General features: G+C 38.7%; 1 pseudogene; it reads left to right on the top strand.

Annotated features, from left to right (window-relative positions):
- Positions 1–12192: 12192 nt before the first annotated feature.
- On the top strand, positions 12193–20284 carry LOC116627554 (annotated as a pseudogene).
- The last annotated feature ends 306 nt before the right edge of the window (positions 20285–20590 follow it).

Below are 20590 nucleotides of genomic sequence, written 5' to 3'. Positions count from 1 at the left end.
AATATAAAAACACGGGTTTGGTAGTTAGAAAGATTGAAGGTTTGAATCAACTCTGCCACTTACTAGCTGTGAGACCTGGGCAATTACTTTTCACTAACTCATAAAGACCAAATAATCACCCAGAAAACAATGAATAGTAGCTTCTATTCTTTATTGGTATTTATACAACTGTTATTATTTCCCCAGGCCAGAAAGATAAGCTGAAACTAAACATGGAATTTAGCAGTTAAAATGAAAATCAATTGTACAAATAGAGGCCCTGAATATACTACAACTCATGTGAATAAAACTTGATGGTTTCAGTTGGCTGTAAGCTCAATTTGAATCAAACATATGACATGAATAACAAGTCATTTAATACAATCTAGGTTTTCAATAGACTGATAGTAATTTGATTAGGGGAGATAATAGTCCCTCTGTGGTGTTCAGACCACATTTGGGAGATTGTATTTAAGGGGGACTTTGATTTTCCCAGAGGAGGGTAACTATAATGGTGAAAATTCTGGAATTCAAGTCACAGGAGAAATGGTTTAAATAATTGAAAATCATTCTGCTGGAGGAAATAAGACTTATGGGATGGGGATTGGTAGGCAGCCAAGGAAAGTTTTTTCCCCCCTAAGCTGCTTATCATGGAGAATTTGAAACAGATATAAAAACAGTGAGATTAGTATAATGGTCTCTCACATACCCATCACCCAGCTGTAGCAGTTATCATTTTATGGATAATCTTGTTTTATGTATTATCCTCCTGACTGGGATTATTTGGAAGGAAATCCCCAAATTTCATATATGTCATGTCATATATAAATGTTTTGCTATGTATCTTTAAAAGACAAGAAGTTAAAAAAAAAATAACTACAATACCATTAATGTACTTTAAAAGATTTCCCTAAGTTGTCTCACGAATGTTATTTTATAGTTTCTTTGCATGAGGATCTAAATAAATCCATACATTGTAATTGGCTGATAAAAAAATAATAATAATAATAATCTCAGAGCATGTACTGGAGGGAGAGAGATGACTGGGAGTTGCCTCCAGGAATGAAGAAGCTAGCAGGCGCCATTTCCCTCCCTACCCAGCCCCCAGCATAAACATATGTCTACCTGTGGGAACCAGCAATGTGCCAACACTTGCTACCTAACTGGCTAACACAGCTTCCTGCCACTCCATCCCTCCAGGTCACACTTTGACAGATCCACCCCCACCAGACAGACTTGCCTCAGTCCTGGTGCTGCAAGGCCACTCTCACAGAGAAGCTGTGGCATGCAAAGTTTGCTAATGCCATGGCCCACCACACCGCCCCCCACCCCCCAAATATCATGGATCTGCTCCCTCCAAAATGCTCTGGGCCAGAGCCCATCCAAAGCAGTGCCACAAGCCTGGAAGTGTGGAAGCAGCCCTAAAAGGGGCCAGCACCACCACTCCAAAGTGACTCCTGTCCCAGAAAGAGAGAAAGATAACCACACACACCAGTCAGACTGTGGTCCCAGCAGTGGGCTGGAGGCAGTCAACTGGTCTGACTGCAGGCCCCACCCACCAGTGAAAGCTTCTCAGGGGACAAAACAGGGAAAGTGCCCTGCAGTTTGGTGCTACTGCATCTCTGGAAAATGCCTGGTCTGACTCAACTCAAGCCCAAGGCATCCCCAGAGGGGCCCATTAACACCAGAGGGACCAAACACTGCCCACAACTGGCAGAAAGAGCCACTGCAGATGACTGGACTGAAGGAGAAAGTGGCTCAGCTATAACAGCAGGGTACGTGCATCACACAGAGGAGACATCCTTCAAGTTCCAGGTTCTGGTGAACAGGGACACTGCACTTCAGGGCACTACAGGACCTCTTCTTCATAAAGACATTATTTTCAAGAACAGGTGATGTAGATGACATTCCTAACACAGAGAAACAAACACAGAGAGTTAGACACAAAATGAGGAGACAGAGGACTATGTCCCAAATGAAAAAACAGGACAAAATCACAGCAAGAGACCTAAGTAAAATGGAAATCAGCACTATGCCTGATAGAGAATTTAAAGTAGTGATCATAAAAATACTCACTGGACTTGAGAAGAGTGGCAGACATGGTGATACCCTTAACAAAGAGATAAAAAAGAACTAATCAGAGATGAAGAACACAATAAATGAAATTAGAAGTATACTATACGGAATAAATAGTAGGCTAGAGGAAGCAGAAGAATGAAGCAGCAACCTAGAGGGCAGACTAATGGAAAGTAATCAAGCTGAGCAGATGAGAGGGAAAAAATTATGCAAAATGAGAATACACTTAGTGAACTTGGCAACACCATCAAGTGTAATAACATTCATAATATAGGGATCCCAGAAGGAGAAGAGAAAAAAGGGGGGGAGGGTCAGAAAATTTACATGAAGAAATAATAGCTGAAAACTTCCCAAATCTGAGGAGGAAACAGAAATCCAGATCCAGAAGGCACAGAGATCCCCCAAAAAATCAACCCAAGGAGGTCCACAGCAAAATATATAGTAATTAAAATGGCAAAAAGTAGTGATAAAGAGAGGAATTTTAAAAGCAATAAGAGAAAAGAAGACAGTTACATACAAGCGGAAACCCCATAAGGCTATCAGCGGATTTTCATCAGAAACTTTACAGGCCAGAAGGGAGTACATGGTATATTCAAAGTGCTGAAAGGAAAAAAATATATATACAGCCAAGAATACTCTATCCAGCAAAGCTATCATTCAAAATATTCAGAATAGAAGGAGAGATAAAGATTTTCCCAGATAAACAAAAATTAAAGGAATTCATGACCACCAAACCAGCCCTGCAAGAAATGTTAAAAGGGACTCTTTGGATGGAAAGGAGAGACCATAAACAAAAGTAAGGAAAGTAAATAGCCCAAAAGCAGTAAAAAATAAGTATATCTATAAAAATCAGTCAAAAAACTCACAAAATAAAGGTTTGTAAGTATGACACCATATACCTAAAACATGGGGGGAGATGAGTAAAAATGGGTTCAAACTTAAGTGACCATCAACTTACTATAGACTACTATAAGGAGAAGACATTATATACAAACAAAATGGTAACCACAAATCAAAAAACAGTAATATATATGCAAAAATTAAAGAAAAAGGAATCCAAGTATATCTCTAAAGAAAGCCAACTAATCATGAGACAAGAGAGCAACAGAAGAGAGGAACAGAAAAAAAAAACTACAAAATAACCAAAAAACAAGGAACAAAATGGCAGTAAGTACATACCTATCAATAATTACCTTGAATATAAATGGACTAAATGTTCCAACCAAAAGACATAGGGTGACGAAATGGATATAAAAAATAAGACCCATCTATATGCTGTCTACAAGAGACTCATTTCAAGACATAAAGATGCATGCAAATTGAAAGTGAAGGGATAGAGAAGGTTTATCACGCAAATGGGTGTGAAAAGAAAGCCAGGGTAGCAATACTCATATCAGACAAAATAGACTTGAAAACAAAGATGGTAACAGGAGACAAAGAAGGACACTACATAATCATAAACAGAACAATCCAACAAGAAGATATAAAAATTGTAAATATTAATGGACCCAACATGGGAACACCCAAATACTTAAAGCAGTTAATAACATAAAGGAAGTAATCAATAATAATACAATAATAGTAGGAGACTCTAATACCCCACTTACATCAATGGACATATCATCCAAACAGAAAATCAACTGGACTAGATAGATTTAACAGATAAATTCAGAACCTTCCATCATCAAACAGCAGAATACACATTCTTTTCAAGTGCACATGGAAGATTCTCCAGAATAGATCCACCCATGTGGAATTTAAGAAACAAAACAAACAAAGGAAAAAAGACACAAATAAAAAACCAGACTCTTAAATATAGAGAACACACTGGTGGTTACCAGAGTAGAGGTGGGTGGGGTGATGGGTGAAATAGGTGAAGAGGATTAAGAGTGGACTTATTGTGATGAGCAACAAGTAACATACAGAATTACTGAATCACTATATCATAACGCTGAAAAAAAAAAGTCATTTTGTTCCTCCCAATTATCTGCACTAGTGTTGGCAGGTACGACATGTCCAGAGTCTTAAATGCTACAGAGCAGACACTGTCACAACAGATGGCTCAACAAGTCATCCAATGGCCAAAGGGGAAAAAAATAACCAGGTTGCAAGTGCAGACTATGTTCAATAGACAGTCTTCAGACATCATTTCTTTTTTTAGATAAAATTCACATAAAATAAAATTCACCATTTTAACCATCTTAAAGTGTACAATTCAGTGATTTCTAGTATATTCACATTGTGATTCAATCATCATCACTATCTAATTCCAGAAAATTTCAATAAATAAGTCATAAGGAATATAATCAATAATACAGTCAGTTTGTATGGTAATAGATGGTAACCACACTTATCATAGTTAGCATTTCATAATGTATATAATTATCAAATCACTATGTTGTGCACCTGAAACTAACATAATATTATATGTCAATTATACTCCAATTTTAAAAAGCATTTATAATTCCAGAACATTTCATCATCACTCTCCCCTGCCAAAAAAAAAAACATTCTCATTAGCTGTCACTTCCTACCCCCAGCCCTGAGCAGCCACTAATCTACTTTGTTTCTATAGATCTGCCTACATTTGATATATTATATAAATAGAATCATACAATATAAATCCTTTTGTGTCTGGCTTCTTTCACATAGAATAATGTTTACAAGGTTAATAGACGTTGTAACACATATCAGTGCTTCATTACTTCTTATGGCTGAATAATATTCCATTGTATGGATATACCACATTTTTTCATTCATCAGTGGTTGGACATTTGGGTTGTTTCTACTTTTTGGCTATTATGAATAATGCTGCTGCACACATAATATATTTATGTAAGTGTTTTGTTAAACATATGTTTCTAATTCTCTTGGGTATTATCTAAGAGTAGAATTGCTGAGTCATATGTAAATGTGTTTAACTTTTTAAGGAACTACCAAATTGTCTTTGCAAAGCAGTTGTACCATTTGACATCCCCACCAGCAATATATAACTGTTCCAATTTCCCCATATCTTCTCCAACATTTGTTATTGTTTTTCTTTTTTTTTTTTTTTGAAGTGTTATCTCATTGTGGTTTTAATTTGCCTATCCCTAATGATCAATGATGTTGAACATCTTTTCATGTGCTTATTGGCCACTTGTATGTCTTTGGGATATGAATGGACCTAATGGGTGTTATGCCAAGTGAAATAAGATAGAGAAATAAAAATATATTGTTTCACTTATATATGGAATCTAAAAAACAAAACAAATGAACAAACAAACAAAAAATAGAAATGCACTCCATTAATACAGAGAACTGGTGGTTGCCAGAGGGGAAGGGGCTGGGGGTGGGAGAAATAGATAAAGTGAATTAAGAGGGACAAATTTGCAGTTATAAAATAAAGAAGTCAAGGAGATGGAAAGTACAGAATAGGAAATATAAAATGTTGTATTAATGTTGTATGGTGATCACACTTATCATGGTGTAGTATATTGAACTGTTGAATCACTATGCCATACACTGAAATTAATATAACATTGTATGTCAATTATATGTCAAATAAACTTTTAAAAATTAACCGATCAGAAATCCTGGAACTAAAAATACAATAATTAAAATGAAAAATTCATTAGAGGAGGTCAAGGAGACTCAAGAAGACTTAAACAGGCAGAAGAAAAAATCAGGATACTTGAAGACAGGTTATATGCAATTATTGAATCTGAAGAACAAAAAGAAAAATAATCAAGAGAACAGAGCCTAAGGAACTTATGAGAAACCATCAAGCAGATCAATATATATACATTATGAAAGTCCCAGAAGAAGAGAGAACAAAAGGGACAAAGAAATTATTTGAAGAAATAATGGCTGAACATTTCCCGAATTTGAGGAAAGAAATGGATATAAAAATCCAAAAAGCTGGGGCACCTACATGACTCAGTCTGTTAAGCATCTGACTCTTGATGTTGGCTCAGGTCATGATCTCAGGGTTGTGAGATCAAGCCTTGTGTCAGACTCCACACTCAGTGAGGAGTCTGCTTGAGATTCTCTCTCCCTCTCCCTCTGCCCCTCTCCCCTCTCTCTAAATAAATCTTTTTTTTAATCCAAACACTGAAAGAATTCCAAGAAGGATTAACCCAAAGAAACCCACGCCAAGACACATTATAATCAAACTGTCAAAAGACATAGAATCCTGAAAGCAGTAAGAGAAAAGTGACTTCTTATATACAAGAAGTCCCCAAGAGGACAACGACCAGCAGATTTCTCAGCAACCACCTTGGAGGCCAGAAGGCAATGGGATGATACATTTAAAGTGTTGAGAGAAAAATAACTGGCAACTGAGAATTCTATATCCAACAAAATGGTCCTTCAAATATGAGAGAGGATACAAGATGATGGCATAGGAAGACTCTGAATTCACCTCCTTTCATGGGTACATTGAATCTATACCTACATGAAGAGTAATTTCTCCTGAATAAGAACTGAGGGCTTATTGAACAGCCAATACACAACAAGGATAGTGGGACTACATAGAGAATGGCTAGAGAGACAGAGAACCAGTAACAATGGGAACCCCACCCGCAATGCTATAAACTATAGTAGAAGAGGATAGGACCAAGGGACTTTGCACAGATTTGCCTGACTTGGGGCCCAGCTAAAAAATAGTGGTTTAAATGGCAACTAGACTTTAAGTGAAGGAAAAACATTTACTAATCCTAGAGCAACTGCCAAACAGTAGGGAACTACTGAAACTCTCTCTGGGTTCAAAGTGCTGGTGAGTACCATTATTTACATTCCCCCTTCACCTTGATGGTACAGATGAGAGCAAAGTCTGCACGCTTTAGCTGCCTTGCCACCTCAGCAAGCCCAAGGCCTTTACACCACACCAGCTCTAAATGTTCCCCCAAGGCAGGCACCCCATCAGTGCCTGCACCAACTCCTTCTGTCCCACCAAGGCTGCCTGGTGCAGCACACATCAGGACAACCCTGGCTTACACCAACTTCAGCTCTAGCTGTCCCACCAGGGCACCCCTTGCAGAGGACCCTCTGGCCTGCACCCACCTGAGCTCTAGCCATCCCACCAGAACAACCCTGCTGTGGCTTGCCCCAGGAACCCTTGTCCTGTGCCTGCTTCAGTCCCAGCTGTCCTGCCATGGTGGCCATAACACAGGGTGCCCAGAACCACCTGAACCACACCTACTGCAGCTCCAGCCATCCAACCAGGGTACTATCCGCAGAGGGTACTCCAAGCCATACCTGCTTCAGCTTCAGCCACTTTGCCAGGGCAGCCCCAATGTGAGTTCTATTTAATATTTTATATCCCTTTGTTGTTCTCACAAAGGGTTTATCCATTCTTTTCTCAAGTCCAGCTAGCATCTTTATAACCAATACTTTTAACTTTTAACAGTAACAAATGAAAAATAGACTAGAGGGATTCAGTAGTAGATTAACAGATGCAGAACAGATCAATGATCTGGAAGACAGGGATATGGAAAGCTAGAGAGAGAGGAAGATAAGGAGGGAGGTAAAGAGAAATAAAGAAAAGAAATGACAATAGGGTAAGGAATCTCTTGGATAACATTAAGCAATCATTCTCATTATAAGGGTCTCGGAGGAAAAAGGAGAAAGAATGAAGACAGAAAACTTATTTCAAGAAATAATAGCTGAAAATTTCCCTAACCTGAGAAAGGAAACAGATGTCCAGGTCCAAGAGCCACAGAGTTCCAAACAAGATGAACCAAAGCAGGTCTACACCATGACACATAATAATTAAAATGTCAAAGCTTAAAGATAAAGATAGAATTTTGAAATCAGCAAGAGAGAAGCAAACAACTACATACAAGGGAAACACCATGAGGCTATCAGCTGGTTTTTCAGCAGAAACTGTGCAGGCCAAAGAGAGTGAATGAGGTATTCAAAGTGTTAAAAGGAAGAAACCTTCAACCAAGAATACTCTACCTGGCAAGATTATCATTCAAAACTGAAGGAGAGATAGTTTCCCAAACAAAAGTTAAGGCAGTTCATCACACCAAACCAGGATTATGGGAAATGCTAAAGTGATTTCTTTAAGTGGAAAAGACAATAACAAAAAGAAAATTATGAAAGGAAAAAATTTAATGGGCAAAGGCATACACATAGTAAAAGTAATAGATCAATCACTTATAAAGCTAATATGAAGGATAAAACACAAAATAGTAAAATTATATCTGTGAAAATTAGTTAAGGGATTCACAAAATAAAAAGATGTAAAATATGACATCATATACCCACAACATGAAGGGAGAGGAGTAAAAATGTGCTTTTAGAATGTGTTTGAACTTAAGTGAACATCAACTTAATATAGATTGCTACACATTTAAAGTGTTATACATGAACCTCATGGTAAAACTAAAACCTATAATAAATACACAAAAAATAAAGAGAAAGTAATACAAGCATTATACCTAAGAAAATCATCAATCCTAAAGGAAAAGAAGAAGAGAAGAAGAGCAGAGAAGACTACAAAAACAACCAGAAAACAATTAACAAACTAGCAATAAGTAAATACATATCAATTATTACTTTGATGTAAATGATCTAAATGCTCCACTCAAAAGATATGGGATGATCGAATGGATAAAAACACAACACTCATCTATATATTGCCTACAAGAGACTCACTTCAGACCTAAAGACACATACAGACTCAGACTAAAGGGGCAGGAAAAGATATTCCATGCAAATGGAAGTTAAAAAAAAAAAAAAAAAGCTGCAGTAGCAATACTTACATCACACAAAATAGACTTTAGGACAAAGACTGTTGATGGGAATGCAAACTGTGGAAAACAGTATGGAGATTCCTCAAAAACCTAAAAATGGAAATACCATATGATCTAGTAAGTCCCCTACTGGGTATTTACATAAAGAAAATAAAAACTCTATTTCAAAAAGACATATGCACTCATATGTTTATTTCAGTATTATTTACAATATCCAAGATATGGAAGCACTCTAGGTGCCCATCGATAGATGAATAATGATGTGGTGTATCTATATATATGCAATGGAATATTACTCAACTGTAAAAAAAACAAAAAACAAAACATTAGATTTTGCCATTTGCAACAACATGGATGGACCTAGTGGGTATTATGTTAAGTGAAATAAGCCAGAGAGAGAAAGACAAATGCCATATGATTTTGCCTACAGGTAGAATCTAAAACAAGACTAACGAAAAACAAACAAAAACAACAACAACAAAAAAAACAGAAACAGACCTATAAGTACCAAGAATGAACACATGGTTGCCAGAAGGGAAGAGAGTAGGGGGATGGAAAAAACAGGTAAAGGGAATTGGGAGGTACAAGCTTCCACTTATAGAAAGAGTAAGTCATGGGAATGAAAGGTACAGCCTAAGGGATATAGTCAGTGATATTGTAATACCATTGTATGGTGACAGATGGTAGCTACCCTTTGTCTGAGCACAGACTAACATTCAGAGTTGCTGAATCACTATGTTTTATACCTGAAACACTGTATGTCGACTATACTTCAATATAAATAAATAAATAAATAATAAATAATAAAAGAGGAAGGAGTAAGACATTCTCATACAGACAAAAGTGAAAGGAGTTCTACACCATTAGCCTGCCCTATAAGAAAGAGTCAAGGGAATCCTTCAAGTTGAAATGAAAGGATGCTAGACAGTAACTTGAAGCCATATAAAAACATAAAGCCCTCCAGTAAAGGTAAATACATGAACAAATATTTTTTTAAGATTTATTTTTTATTTTATATTTTATTTTATTTTATTTATTTGAGAGAGAAAGAGAGAAAGAGAGCACAGCAGGCAGAGGGACTGAGCGAGAGGGAGAAACAGACTCACTGCTAAGCAGGGAGCCCAACGCAGGGCTCCATCCCAGGACCCCGGGATCATGACCTGAGCTGAAGGCAGACACTTAACTAACTGAGCCACTTAGGCACCCCTACATAGACAAATATAATGAAACAATATTATTATAACTTTGTTTTATACTTTTTATTTTCCACAATATTTAAAAGACAACTGCACAAAAATAAGTATAAATCTATGTTAATGTGTACACAATATGTAAAAATGTAATATGTGACATCAATAACATAGAGAGAGAGAGAGTCTGAGTTGTAATGGGGTAGCTTTTTGTGAGCAAGTGAAGTTAGGTTGGCATCAATTTAAGATAGATTACCATAACTTTAGGATGTTACATATAATGCCCATGGTAACCACAAAGAAAATATATGTAGCATATACACAAAAGGAAATAAGGGATTCAAAATGTGTTACTACAAAAATCAACCAAGTAGAAAGGAAGGCAGTAATGAAGGAAATGAGAGCCAAAAAAGCTATAAGACATACAGAAAACAAGTACCAAAATGGCAAATATTCATACTTCCCTATCAGTAGTTATTTTAAATTAAACTCCTCAATCAAAAGATATAAATTTGTAGAATGGATATTTAAAAAAAAAAAAAACAGGATCCAACTATATGCTGTCTACAAGAGACTCATTTTAGATCTAAGGACACACATAAGTTGAAAATGAAAGGATGTTATCAGACAAAGGTAACCAAAAGATATCAGGGGTGACTATATCAGAAAAATTAGACTTTAAGTCAGAACTGTTAGAAAGACAAAAAGGACATTATATAGTAACAAAAGGGTCAACTCACTAAGAATATATAATAACTATAAATATATATGCACCAAGCAACCTAAGTGTCCATTGATGGATGGATAAAGAAAATGTGAGATTTATCACACACAGACGTGCACACTCACACGAAATGGAATATTATTCAGTCAAACAAAGAAAGGAAATCTTGACATTTGTGACAACATGGATGAAATTTGAGGGCATTATGCTAAGTGAAATAAGTCAGAGAAAGAAAAATACCACATGATCTCACAAGTGAAATCTAAAAAGACTAAAATAAAATAAATAAAAAACAAAAAGAAATAAACTCATACAGATAACAGATTGGTGTTTGTCCAGGGATGTGAGTGGATAAAATGGGTGAAGGGGGTCAAAAGTTACAAATTTAGTTATAAAATTAAAAAGTCATGGAATGGAATGTACAACATGGTGACTATTGTTAATAATATTGCATTCTATATTCACAAGTTGCTATGAGACTAAATTTTAAAAGTTCTCAACACAAGAAAAAATTGTAACTATGTATGATGATGGATGTTAACAAGACTTATTGTGGTGATCATTTTGCAATATATACAAATATGGAATCATTATGTTGTACACCTAAAACTAATGTACCATGTCAATTATAACTCAAAAAACTACATACACACCAAACATCAGCACTCCTAAATATACGAAACATTGACAGAACTGAAGGGAGAAATAGATAGCTGTACAATCATAGTATAGATTTCAATATTCCACTTTCTTTTTTTTTAAGATTTTATTTATTTGACAGAGACAGAGAGAGCAAGCAGCAGAGGGAGAAGGAGAAGCAGACTCCCTGCTGAGCAGGGAGCCCAATGTGGGACTCGATCCCACAAACCTAGGATCACAACCAAAGGTGAAGGCAGATGCCCAACTGACTGAGCCACTCAGGCACCCCCAATATCCCACTTTCAATAATAGAAAGACCAGGCAAAGAGCTTATCAATAAGAAAGTAGAGAACTTGAACAACCCTGTAGAGCAATTTAACCTAACAGAGAGATACAGAACACTCCAATGAACAGCAACAACAGCAGAATACATTTCTCTCAAGTACACATGGAACATTCTCTAGGTTAGACCATATGTAGACACAAAGCAAGTCTTAATAAACATAAAAAGATTGAAATCATGCAAAGAATGTTTTTTTTTTTTTTTTTTTTTTTGGTCACAAGGGAATGCAACTAGAAATCAACAGCAGAAAAATAACCGGAAAATTCATTAATATGTGAGAATTTAAAAACACACTCTTAAACAACAAACGGGTCCAAAAGGAAATTACAAAATATCTTGAGATAAACAAAAATGAAAATAAGCTCCAGTCACTAAGCCACCACTGAGGACAGCAGCCTCTCCCTTTTGCCCCCTGGCTTCTGCACACTCCATACCCCCAGTCCACCTTCCCCCACCGCCTCCTTCCACAGGCCGTTTCTACTGAAGAAAAGGAATCATATTATGTCTGCTATCCAGAACCTCCACTCTTTCAACCCCTTTGTTGATGCAAGTAAAAGTGATGATCTGCTTCCTGCTGGCACTGAGGATTTTATCCGTATAAGAATGCAACAGAGAAATGGCAGGAAGACCCATACTACTTTCCAAGGGATCACTGATGATTATGATAAAAAAAGAAACAAGTGAAAGCATTTAAGAAGGAAGTTGCCTGCAATGTTATTTTTATTTTATTTTATATTTTATTTTATTTTATTATGTTATGTTAGTCACCATGCATCATTAGTTTTTGATGTGGTGATCCACGATTCACTGTTTTTGTATAACACCCAGTGCTCCATGCAGTACGTGCCCTCCTTAATACCCATCACTGGGCTAACCTGTCCCCCCACACCCCTCCCCTCTAGAACCCTCAGTTTGTTTCTCAGAGTCCATAGTCTCTCATGGTTCAACTCTCCCTCCGATCTCCCCCCTTCCTTCTCCTAATGTCCTCCATGCTATTCCTTATGTTCCACAAATAAGTGAAACCATATGATAATTGACTTTCTCTGCTTGACTTATTTCACTTAGCATCATCTCCTCCAGTCCCATCCATGTTGATGTAAAAGTTGGGTATTCATCCTTTCTGATGTCTGAGTAATATTCCATTGTATATACGGACCACATCTTCTTTATCCATTCATCTGTTGAAGGGCATCTCGGCTCTTTCCACAGTTTGGCTATTGCGGACATTGCTACTATGAACATTAGGGTGCATATGGCCCTTCTTTTCACTACATTTGTGTCTTTGGGGTAAATACCCAGGAGTGCAATTGCTGGGTCACAGGGTAGCTCTATTTTTAAATTTTTGAGGAACCTCCACACTGTTTTCCAAAGTGGCTGTACCAACTTGCATTCCCACCAACAGTGTAAGAGGGTTCCCCTTTCTCCACAACCTCTCCAACATTTGTTGTTTCTTTCCCTGTCCATTTTGGCCATTCTAACTGGTATAAGGTGGTATCTCATTGTGGTTTTGATTTGAATTTCCCTGATGGCCAATGATGATGAATATTTTTTCATGTGTCTATTAGCCATTTGTATGTCTTCTTCAGAGAAGTGTCTGTTCATGTCTTCTGCCCACTTTTTGACTTGATTATTTGTTTGTTGGGTGTTGAGTTTGAGAAGTTCTTTATAGATCTTGGATACCAGCCCTTTATCTGTAGTGTCATTTGCAAATATCTTCTCCCATTCTGTGGGTTGCCTCTTAGTTTTGTTGACTGTTTCCTTTGTTGTGCAGAAGCTTTTTATCTTGATGAAGTCCCAAAAGTTCATTTTTGCTTCTGTTTCACTAGCTTTTGGAGATGTATCTTGAAAGAAGTTGCTGTGGCCGATGTCAAAAATGTTATTGCCTATGTTCTCCTCTAGGATTTTGATGGATTCCTGTCTCACATTGAGGTCTTTCATCCATTTTGAGTTTATCTTTGTGAATGGTGTTAGAGAATGGTCGAGTTTCATTCTTCTGCATATGGCTGTCCAATTTTCCCAGCACCATTTATTGAAGAGACTGTCTTTTTTCCATTCCATATTTTTTCCTGCTTTGTCAAAGATTATTTGACCATAGAGTTGAGGGTCCATATCTGGGCTCTCTATTCTGTTCCATTGGTCTGTATGTCTGTTTTTGTGCCAGTACCATGGTGTCTTGGTGATCACTGCTTTGTAATATAGCTTGAAATCGGGCAACGTGATGCCCTCAGCTTTGTTTTTCTTTTTCAACATTTCCTTGGTGATTCGGGGTCTTTTCTGATTCCATACAATTTTTAGGATTGTTTGTTCCAGCACTTTGAAAAATGTCATTGGAATTTTGATCGGGATGGCTTTGAAGGTATAGATTGCTCTGGGTAGCACAGACATTTTAACAATGTTTATTCTTCCGATCCATGAGCATGGAATGTTTTTCCATCTTTTTGTGTGTTTTTCAGTTTCTTTCATGAGTGTTCTGTAGTTCCTAGAGTATAGATCTTTCACCTCTTTGGTTAGGTTTATTCCGAGGTATCTATGGTTTTTGGTGTTATTGTAAGTGGAATCGTTTCTCTAATTTCTCTTTCTACAGTTGCGTTGTTAGTGTATAAGAAAGCAACTGATTTCTGTGCATTGATTTTGTATCCTGCCACATTACTGAATTCCTGTATGAGTTCTAGTAATTTGGTGGTGGAGTCTTTTGGGTTTTCCACATAAAATATCATGTCATCTGCAAAAAGAGAGAGTTTGACTTCTTCTTTGCCAATTTGAATGCCTTTTATTTGTTGTCTGATTGCTGTTGCTAGGACTTCTATTACTATGTTGAACAATAGTGGAGAGAGTGGGCATCCTTGACGTGTTCCTGATCTTAAGGGAAAGGCTCTCAGCTTTTCCCCATTGAGGATGATATTCGCTATGGGTTTTTCACAGATGGATTTTATGAACTTGAGGAATGTTCCCTCTATCCCTATACTCTGAAGAGTTTTAATCAGGAAAGGATGCTGTATTTGTCAAATGCTTTTTCTGCATCAATTGAGAGGGCCATATGGTTCTTCTCCCTCCTCTTATTAATGTGTTCTATCACATTGATTGATTTGCAAATGTTGAACCACCCTTGCATCCCGGGGATAAATCCCACTTGGTCGTGGCGGATGATTCTCTTAATGTATTGTTGGATCCTATTAGCTAGGATTTTGTTGAGGATTTTGGAATCCATATTCATCAGGGATATCGGTCTGAAATTCTCCTTTTTGATGGGGTCTTTGCCTGGTTTGGGGATTAAGGTAATTCTGGCCTCATAGAATGAATCTGGGAGCTTTCCTTCTGTTTCTATTTTTTGAAACAGCTTCAGGAGAATAGGTATTCTTTCTTCTTTGAATGTTGGTAGAATTCCCCAGGGAATCCATCAGGCCCTGGACTCTTGTTTTTTGGGAGGTTTTTGATCACTGCTTCAATCTCCTTACTGGTTATTTGCCTATTCAGGTTGTCAATTTCTTCCTGTTTCAGTCTTGGCAGCTTATAGGCTTCCAGGAAGGCCTCCATTTCATCCAGATTCCTCAGTTTATTGGCATATAATTGTTGATAATAATTTCTAATAATTGTTTCTATTTCCTTGGTGTTAGTCATGATCTGTCCCCTTTCATTCATAATTTTATTAATTTGGGTCCTTTCTCTCTTCTTTTGGATAAGTCTGGCCAGTGGTTTATCGATCTTATTAACTCTTTCAAAGAACCAACTTCTAGTTTCATTTCTACTGTGTTTCTGGTTTCTAATTCATTGATCTCTGCTCTAATCTTAATTATTTCTCTTCTAATGTGTGGCTTAGGCATCGTTTGTTGCTTTTTCTCTAGTTCTTTAAGATGTAGAGTTAGCTGGTGAATTCGGGATTTTTCTATTTTTTGAGTGAGGCTTGGATGGCTATATATTTTTCCCTTAGGACAGCCTTGGCAGTATCCCATAGGTTTTGGACCAATGTGTTTTGTTCTCATTGGTTTCCCATGAATTGTTTAAGTTCTTCTTTAATTTCCTGGTTGACCCAAACATTCTTGATCAGAGTGGTCTTTAGCTTCCAAGTGTTTGAATTTCTTCTAAATTTTTTCTTTTGACTGAGTTCCAGTTTTAAATCATTATGGTCTGAGAGTATGCAGGGAATAATCTGAATCTTTTGGTATCGGTTGAGACCTGATTTGTGACCCAGTATGTGGTCTATTCTGGAGAAAGTTCCATGTGCGCACAAGAAGAATGAGTTTTCTGTTGTTTTAGGGTGGAATGTTCTGTATCTATCTATGAGGTCCATCTGGTCCAGTGTGTTATTCAAAGCTCTTGTTTCTTTGTTGATTTTCTGCTTAGATGATCTGTCTATTGCTGAGAGTGAAGTATTGAGGTCCCCTACAATTAACGTATTGTTATCAATAGGACTACTTTGGTTAATAGTTGGCTTATGTAGATGGCTGCTCCCATGTTGGGGGTGTAGATGTTTACAATTGTTAGATCTTCTTGTTGGATGACCCTTTAAGAATGATATAGTGTCCTTCTGTGCCTCTAACTACAGTCTTTAGTTTAAAATCTAATTTGTCTGATATAATAATTGCTACCCCAGCTTTCTTTTGAGGTCCGCTGGCATGGAAGATGGATCTCCATCCCTTCACTTTCAGTCTGGATGTATTTTTTACGTTCAAAATGAGTCTCTTGTAGACAGCATATGGATGGGTCCTGTCTTTTTATCCAATCTGCAACCCTGTGCCGTTTTATGGGAGCATTTAGGCCGTTCACATTGAGAGTGATTATTGAAAGATATGAATTTATTGTCATCTTGTTGCCTGTGAAGACCTTGTTTTTATAGACTGTCCCTGTAAATTTCTGTTGTATATCACTTTTGGGGTCTTTCTCCTTTTGTAGAACCCCCCCTTAATATTTCTTGCAGGGCCAGCTTAGTGGTCACATATTATTTCAGCTTCTGCCAGTCTTGGAAGCTCTGCATCTCCCCATCCATCCATTCTAAATGACAGCCTTGCCAGATAAAGTATTCTTGGCTGCATGTTCTTCTCGTTTAGTACCCTGAATATGTCTTGCCAGCCCTTTCTGGCTTGCCAGGTCTCTGTGGATAGGTCTGACATTATTCTGATGTTCCTTGCTCTGTATGTAAGGAATCTCTTCCCCCTAACTGTCCTTAAGATGATCTCCTTGGTTCTAAGATTTGCGAGTCTTACTATTACATGCCAGGGTGTTGGCCTGTTTTCCTTGATCTTAGGAGGGGTCCTCTCTGCCTCTAGGGACACAAATGTTTGTTTCATTCCCCAGATTAGGGAAGTTCTCAGCTACGATTTGCTCAAATATATCTTCTAGTCCTCTCTCTCTCTCCACCCCTTCTGGGATTCCAATAATTCTGACATTGGAATGCTTCATGGTGTCACTTATTTCTCTGATTCTATTTTCATGGATTCTGAGATGTTTTTCCCTGGACTCCTCTTTTCCCTTTTTATCTATTAAATTGTCTTCCAGGTCACTAATTTGTTCTTCTGCCTCACTTACCCTAGCTGTTCAATTATCTAGATTAGATTGGATCTCACTGATAGCATTTTTAAGTTCTGCCAATTCAGCTTTCATTTCTGCCCTTAGAGACTCTATGTTGCCATTAATTGATTTCTCCATTCTAGCCATTGTCTTCACAATTGCTAGCCTGAATTCCATCTCCGACATCTTGGTTATATCTGCATCCATTTGTAAATCTGCAGCATAAGTCATAATCTCTGAGTCTTTCCTATTTTGGGGGTTCCTCCTCCTAGTCATTCTGTTGAGGGGTGGTTGAGGGAATGTATAGAGTCCAAATTATTGACCACAACCCAAGCAAGGTGCACCTGTTTTCTTGGGACCTTAGGGTTGCTGGCCTCTTGTTCTCCCAGCCTGTCTTCTGGGGGAGGGGACTGCCACGCTGTTACTCAGGCAACCCTGTTTGGGCAGAGTTGCCCTGCCCCCCTGTGGCGGGGGATGGGCTCAGTGAAAACCGGTTTTTTGGGGCTTTTGTTCTCTGGCGGCTTTCCCTGGTGGCTTTCCGTGTCTCTTCCGAGAGTCAGAGCAGAAGAGACCATTTCCAACCCTCTGCCTCAGAGCAGAGAGATCACAGTCTGTTCTTCAGTGAGTTGTCCGGGCCACACTATCTCCATTTCTGTCCGTGCTGCTATAAACTGCAGTGTCCTGGGTTGTGCGCCCCTCCTCAACGCTCCCAGTCCTGCCTCCAGGTCGGGGCACGTCTCTGCCCTTTGTGCTTCTAACACCGCCAGCCGCTCCCACTTCTCACGCATGACCCCCACCGCTCTGGGTTTCCGTCAGGGGGCTGCCCTAAAGTCCTTGCCCCACTGCTACTGGTCTGCGAGTCTGTGCCCCATCCCCAGCGTGTGAGGCTGTGGCTCACCGGCGGTGTAGGATCCCCACGGCCAGGCACCCTCCCGCTGCCGTTTATCCTCTGATATCTGCCCGTGGAATCACGGCTCCCCGCTTCATACCTCGAAACCAACCGCCTGTGTTATTCTATTTGTAGAGATCCAGATCTTCTTACATCTCAGGCTGATTTTGTGGGTGCTCAGAGTGGTCTGGTAGATATCCAGCTCAATTCTGGGGACTGGTTGGAATAGGGTCCCCTACTCCTCTGCCATCTTTTCCCCCCTCCTGCAATGGTATTGTAATTGAGCACCCAGAATATAAAGTAGTTCAGCTACAAGGTGACTGGCACAAGGACACATGCCAGTTCCTCCTAGAGAATGGACCAGCTAAGGATGACCAGCTGAAGGTTCACGGGTTCATGGGTTTTAAGAGCTTCTGGCTCACAGGGGCGCCTGGGTGGCTCAGATGGTTAAGCATCTGCCTTCGGCTCAGGTCATGGTCCCAGGGTCCTGGGATTGAGCCCCGCATCAGGCTCCTGGCTCAGCGAGGAGCCTGCTTCTCCCTCCCCCTCTGCCTCTCTCCCTGCTCATGCTTTCTCTCTCTCTCTCTCTCTCTCTGTATCTCTGTGTCTCAAATGAATAAATAAAATCTTTAAAAAAAAAAAAAAAAGAGCTTCTGGCTCACAGAAGCTTAAGTGAGAATTTCTTTGCAATGAGTAGAATTTCCCTTCTGTCCCTTGTCACAAGTTTAAAAACCTCACAGCTTATAGGTTTGTAACCATTTGGGGTCTGCTTTTAACTTGGACTAGTGTAACTCCTTCCTGCAATAAGCTGAAAAGAACCTGAAGTCCCTCTTTTATTTTTTTTTAAGATTTTATTTATTTATTTAATTGACAGAGAGAGAGAGACAGCATGAGAGGGAACACAAGCAGGGGTCATGGGAGAGGTAGAAGCAGGTTTCCAGCCGAGCAGGGAGCCCGATGTGGGGCTCGATCGCGGGACCCTGGGATCATGACCTGAGCCGAAGGCAGTCACTTAACCAACTGAGCCACCCATGCGCCCCTGAAGTCCCTCTTTTAAACAGAGGTCAAGCATTAGGTGCCTGGCAGTGTCCAACCTGAAACCAAGCAGTAATGTGATGTTTAGGCCAAGCCCACAGCCCCAAGATCACAGACAGCTATGTCTGGTCAGAAGCTCCTTGGCTCTCCCTCAGTTCAAAATGTTACCACCTGAACAGCCCATGGTGAAGCTGAGAGGACAGGATGGGGTAAGACCACAATGGCAGCTGTGCTGCTAGAAGGAGTCATTGGTAGTCAAAGACAGATCCCTGGTGTCTCCAACCTGACCAGCTAGGCAGAGCTTAGAACAGCCACCTTTCCTCTAGTGAGGTGTGATAAGGCATCTGGCTTGCCACCAAGGTCTTTTTGACCAGACATATCCTAGCTAATCGATGTCCAAACACCAGAATGTGAGGCCAAACTTCTACCAGAGTTAAACTTTTGACAAGGGAACAAACTTCAAACTGATGTAACAGTCATGTATCTAGCTGCAGAGCTTGCAATTTACTAGCAACAACTGCCCAATTCCATGAGAATATGCCAAAAACTTATGGGATGCAGTGAGAGCAATGGTAACAGGGATATTTATTGGTGGAAATGCTTACATTAAAAAAGAGGAAAGGTTTCAAATCAATAACCTAAATTTGTACTTTAACTAGAAAACAAGAATGAAATAAAACAAAATCTAGCAGGAGTAAGGAAATACTAAAGACTAGAACAGAGATAAATAGACTGACAAAGAAAAAAGAGGGAAGAACCAAATTAACTACCACAAAAATAAAAGAGGAAATGTTACTCCCAATTTTACAGAAATAAAAAGGACTGTAAGAGAGTATCATAAATACTTGTATGCCAATAAATTGGATAGAATGGACAAATTTCTAGAAATACAAAGTCTACCAGGATAGAATCATGAGGAAATAGAAAATCTGAATAGACCTATAATTAGTCAGGAGATTGAATAAGTAATCAAAAATCTCCCAAAAAGAAAACCCAGGGCCAGATGGCTTCCCTAGTAAATTCTACCAAACATTTACAGAAGAATTAACACCAAACCTTTTCAAATTTTTCCAAAGCATTGAAGAGGAACAGTTGCTAACTCATTCTGAGACCAGCATTACTTGGATACCAAAGCCAAACACAGACACTACAAGAAAACTATAAACCAATATCCCAAATGATATTGATGCAAAATCCTCAACAAAATACTAGCAAATTGAATTCAACAGCGTATTAAAAGGATTATGCACCACAACCAAGTGGTATCTATTCCTGGACTGAAAGATGGTTTAACATATAAAAATCAATCAATGTAATACACTACATTAACAGAATGAAGGAAGAACATCACATGATCATCTCAATTGATGCTGAAAAAGCATTTAACAGGGTGCCTGGGTGGCTGAGTCAGTTGGGTGTCCAGCTCTTGGTTTAGGCTCAGGTCATGATCTCAGGGTTGGGAAATAGAGC

This window comes from Phoca vitulina, unplaced genomic scaffold, assembly GCF_004348235.1.
Source record: "Phoca vitulina isolate PV1807 unplaced genomic scaffold, GSC_HSeal_1.0 scaffold98, whole genome shotgun sequence".
Lineage (NCBI taxonomy): Eukaryota > Metazoa > Chordata > Mammalia > Carnivora > Phocidae > Phoca > Phoca vitulina.
Note: the sequence above shows the minus strand (reverse complement) of the source record. Positions and strands in the feature narration are given on the sequence as shown.